General features: G+C 35.3%; 1 pseudogene across 1 annotated transcript; it reads left to right on the forward strand.

The window, feature by feature from the left end:
- Positions 1–1,265: 1,265 nt before the first annotated feature.
- On the forward strand, positions 1,266–2,944 carry LOC308517066 (glucose-6-phosphate isomerase-like; annotated as a pseudogene). The gene has a single exon. The product of its transcript is annotated as a glucose-6-phosphate isomerase-like (transcript).
- Positions 2,945–5,705: the final 2,761 nt, after the last annotated feature.

A 5,705-nucleotide genomic window follows, 5' to 3' on the forward strand; every position in this document is an offset into this window, starting at 1 on the left:
ATCATTTAATTAAAAACGTTATAAAGTAGTTTATGCCTCCTTTCTTATAGTTTCCATTTTTCTTTACAAGCGCATATACTTTCGCTCAAATCCCAAACAATCAATTAAATTCCTCCTTTAAAATGTCCATGTACATGCTTAACATAAAACATTACATTTTAATCACAATGAGTTAGTCTCTGAGGTACAATTCTTTTATTGAAGACAGAACAGAAACTATTTTCCTAGGCATAACTAATTCTCTGTAGAGCTTATTTTTGCATGCTTTATTACAGTTGTCAAAGACTATGAGCCACCTGAATTGGATTGCTGTTGTTACCTAGCATGATATTACCTTAGGGGCTGTAATTAATTCAGATCTGTGTAAGCTATTCCCACAGTTGATTTAAAAAATTGTACAAACATATTGTTCTCCTTTTTAGTCATATGTCAAAATAAGAAAAAATTGCATTTTTCACTTTGTATATCTGTAAATATATATATATATATATACACATATATAAATATATATGTGTGTATATATATATATATATATATATAACTACATAATGCAGAAAATAAAACCCTACTATAAATTTTTATTAATATACTATAAAACCAAGTGAAATGACATATTTTGAACACAATATAGGCTCTATTTCTTGATACTAACATCATCTATACTCTTAAAAATGATTACTTCAAAAGTCTCACAATAGTTAAAATGTTTATAAAAATTAATTTATGGAATGAACTAGACCATTCTTTTGTGTGCTACATATAGTTTAAAATCATACTTCCAGTTTTATTCTTGCCAAAATTTCCAGGTCTCTAAAATGTATAAGGATATATTTCTCAAGTTGAGAAATCTATGGGAAATAAAAACATTATTCAGACACATACACATTTTGCTAAAAGAAACTATTTGCGATATATATATATATATATATATATATATATATATATATATATATATATATAAAACCCACTTCTAAATATACTAAATTCTTAGGAATGCTACATTTAGTACTTAAATATGACATAAGTAAATTAAAATTGCTTAGAATACATCAATGATATATTTGATAGAATTGGTGGGGTTTTTTCCCCCAAGTTGAAATTAAGTTCTATAAAATGACTATTATCTTTAGATTTTTACAGTATAACATTCAAGAAAAAAAATATAGCAAGCTGTAAACTTTCATAATTGGAAAATAATAGTTAGCAAAGTTTACACTGAATTTTTAAACTCTTACCTTTCTGAAACACCACTGGCTGCTCTTGCCATGACGCACTCACCAAGAATCAGCAGTTCTAGAAGCTGTAGGAAGGCAACCTTGTGCATGGCACTGACCTTAAATTGCAATGCCTTTTTGAATGGGTACAAGGAAAGCTTCAGCTCGACACTCAGTACCAACCCTGGGCCTATACTGGTGGGCTACTCCAAGGACCTTGTGATGGAAGGTCATGATACAGAAGCTGGTGAACCTGGCCAAATCCAGGGATGTGGAGGCCACCTGGGAACTCATGTTCAATGTTGAAAAGATGAACTTCACCGAAAATCGGGCAGTGCTTCATGTGGCCCTGTGGGTTGGGTCAAACACATCCATTCTGGTGGATGGCAAGGATGAGATGCCAGAGGTCAACAGGGTCATCCAGAAGATGAAGTTTTGCTGCCAATACATTGGAGGTGGTGACTGGGAGGGATACTCAGGCAAGCCTATCACAGACGACAATAACATCGTCATCATTGGCTCTGACAGGGGACCCCTCATGGTTACAGAAGCCCTCAAGCTGTCCTCTTGGAGAAGGCCCCAGGGTCTGGTCTGTCTCAATCATTGATGGGACTCACATTGCCAAAACCCTGGCCACCATGAACTCTGAGTCCTCCCTGTTCATCATCACTTCCAAGGCCTTTACCACCAGGAGACCGTCAGGAAGACAGAGAAGGGGAAGGAGTGGCTTCTCCTTTGGCCAAGGATCCTTCTGCTGTTGCAAAGCACTTTGTTGCCCTGTCTACCAACACAACCAAAGTGAAAGAGTTTGGAGTTGACCCTCAAAACATGTTCGAGTTCTGGGGTTGGGTAGGAGGGTGCTGCTAGCTGTGGTCAGCCATTGGACTCTCCATTGCCCTGCATGTAGAATTTGACAACTTCAAGCAGCTGCTCTTGGGGGCTGACTGGATGAACCAGCACTTCTGCATGACACCCCTAGAGAACAACACCCCCATCCTGCTAGCTTTCCTGGGTATCTGGTAGTTCAACGGCCTTTGTTGTGAGACGCATGCCATACTGCCCTATAACCAGTGCCTGCACTGCTTTGCTGTGTACTTCCAGCAGAGTGACATGGAGTCCAATGGGAAGTGCATCGCCAAATCTTGCATGGTGTGGATTATCTGACAGACCCCATTGTGTGGTGTGTGTGTGTGGGGGGGGGGGGGACCAGGGACCAATGGCCAGCATGCCTGCTACCAAACCATCCACCAAGGCACCAAGATGATATCCTGTGATTTCCTCAGCTACACCCAGCCACCAATAAGGACTGGTCTGCATCACAGATTCTCCTGGGCAACTTCTTGGCACAGATTGAGGCCCTGATGAGGGGAACATCGACAGAGGAAGCTCAGAAGGAGCTTCAGGCTCCAGGAAAGAGTTCAGAATATTTGGAGAAGCTGCTGTAGCATCAGGTCTTTGAAGGAATTGGTCCAACTAGCTCTATTGTGTTCACCAAACTCACACCGTTCATTTTTGGAGCCTTCATTGCCACGTATGAAAACAAGATCTTCGTTCAGGGCATCATCTGGGACATCAAAAGCTTTGACCAATGGGGCGTGGAGCTGAGAAAGAAGCTGGCTAATAAAATTGAGCCTGAACTTGATGGCAGCAACCCAGTGATCTCTCATGAGTCTCCCACCAATGGGCTGTTCAACTTCATCAAGCTGGAGCATGACACTAGAAGCCAATAAACTCATGCTGGGCTGCACTCCTGTTGTGACTTCCGTTTGTCCCTCCTTACCAGAGTCCGCACTGCATGGTCCTTCCCAGAGCACCCTCTGGTCACAGACTTACACCACAAGCTCTTTGAGGATGCTGGTCTGGAACTGTCACTCCCAGCCTCCCCATGTCCATGCTTTTCTGTTTTACAATTAGCTGACGGGTGTGCATTCCTATATTAATTAAGAGGAAAACACTAAACCACAGAGTTTAATTTAATTCACTCCTTGGATACAATCCCTTAGGAATAAATTACAGAAAAAGAACTGTAATTTTATATTACAAAAATCAAAAGATGCAGTTTTCATAAGACAAGAGCTGATTTTAAGATTTAAAAACATACCATCTATTGCCCATAAGACATTTGTCACATTTTGGATAAGCTTGAAAAAAATAGCACTTGGAATTGTTTTACTTGTTTTGTGTTGCTATAACTAAATACTATAGAGTGGATAGCATAAGCAATAAAAACTTATTTTTTTTACAGCTGTGAAGGGTGGAAAGTATGAGATCAAAGGACCTATTAAATATTTGAATATTTTATATACCTCTAATGAATATATTCTGATTTCAACCAATACTTCCCAACTCCATGCTACCAGATTTTAAGTGATTTTGTAGCAAGAATCCTGTATCAAATTGGAAGAGGTAAACTGTTGAATATTTGTTGAACATACAATGACTTACAGGCAGATTTAATTTGTGTCTTCAAACCTACCCTAGACATTTATATAGGGGCTTATAGTTAGCTACTGGCTAAGTTAGATAATATTTATGAAAACATCTGGTCCATTGTTTGACAGATAGTGGAAACCGAAAAATTAGTAGGATTTTACTCATTTTACTCTTCATATTATAGTTGAGAATATTCACGTTCTAGATTGTGTAAAATGTTGTAGTAGGTATTACTGCACTTTGAAGTATCATCTGAGATATCATTATAAGGCTTGTTGTTCTTGGGAAAGACACTACGTAGAATAGTGAATAACTACCCAGATTTTGGTTTAGATCTGGATTCAATTTCTTAGTCTGTATATATTATATCTGGAGACCTCCAATGAGTTATTTAATACTTTGGAACCTCAAGTTCTACATCTATAAATAATAATACTTTTTAATATCATAGTTGAAAATAAATACAGAAACCTATGTAATTTTTTCAGCACAATGACTGCATAACGTAAAAGCAGTAATATATATTTATTAGTAGTAGTATGTCAACTGTTCCTCATCCAGTCTTCCATCATTTGGGTTGTATCATAGTAACTCTCAAACTCTCTGCTGTGAAGGACATTTAAAAAATATATCTACTGCTTTTTTAATGTATAAGAAAAGTGTCACTGAAATGTACTATACATGTTTTCAAACACTGACTTTCACTTTTTGTACTTACCCTGCAGTGCACCTTTAGCTAGCAGTTTGCAAATACACAAGGCTTTACATGCCATATCCCAAGTAGCAAGCATTATATTATCTTATCATGAATACTTTGTAAGTCTTAGATTATTATTTTTAAATAAAGTTAAAAATAAAATCATTTATCCTTGATGATAATTTCATTTAATTTGTTTTAGAACACAAGCCTATGACCTAATTTTTTGAAACCTTCCTATTGGACTTCATATTGTCTCCAATATCCTGAACAATTATTGCTGGGTAAAATATGACTTAACTATTATCACATAAATTCTTTTACTTATTTATATTACAAATACTTTAATCACTTTCACACTTCTGGGTTATTAAATAAGGCTTCTTTTGTGCTGGAAAATTTCATTAAGTAATTCCAAACTATTGCACAAGTACTAACAGAATAATTCTGGTCCATTTTGCAAATACGAATCTTTGAAAATATCTGGTAAGAGAGAATCTTTAACTATTGAATGAATAATTGCTGGCATTACTAATGGAGTATTTTTTGTATGGACTTTGGGTCCCACATTCTTAGTATATCAATACTTGAAAATGAAATTGAACAATAAATGCTATTTCATATTCTAAGCTAGCTTTCCTAGATTTTCTGTGTCATTTATTACTGCAAATAGTCATTCTTATTTTACTTATCTAAGCATTTATGAACATAATGTTTATATCAGCATTAGAGATTTGGTGAGATTTTTATATTGCTTATGTCAACATAATTATATGTAGAACTTCATTTCACTATGGTTTCAGTATAAAATATTGAGTTTGTAATAGAAAGTACACTGTAATACTTTAAATAAAATATTTGAATTGTGTTTCAAAGTACATCTATTTAAGTTTCAAGCAAAAGAACACAATATCTTTACTCTGAATGATAAATTTGTGTTATTTTCCATTATTTGTCCTAAAAAACAATTTGAATGATAGCTACAGTAGAAGAATAATGAAGTAAACCCTATAACTTTTTACTTTGCCATTAGTTCCATTAAAACATTATCATTGTATGATATAAGTACGTACATGTATATTTTGTAAATATTCTCACAGATAATATAACTTGTTCCAGATTGTTCTGTGATCACATGTGGTAACTAATCAACAATCTCTAAGGTTAGGCTTCTTGGGTCTCTACTAGAGTCTGGGATATTTCCCAGGGATCCTTCAACTTTAGAGTTTTAAACTAAAATCTTTGTCTTTTCCTTAAAGAAAGATTACTGAAATCTTTCTCAGCTTGTTAGTCAACCAGTTTATTTTCTGCTTGCTTGCTTATTTATTTATTTGTTTATTTATTTATTTATTTATTTATTT

The sequence above is a fragment of the Myotis nattereri genome, assembly GCF_964212035.1.
Source record: "Myotis nattereri genome assembly, chromosome: 3".
Lineage (NCBI taxonomy): Eukaryota > Metazoa > Chordata > Mammalia > Chiroptera > Vespertilionidae > Myotis > Myotis nattereri.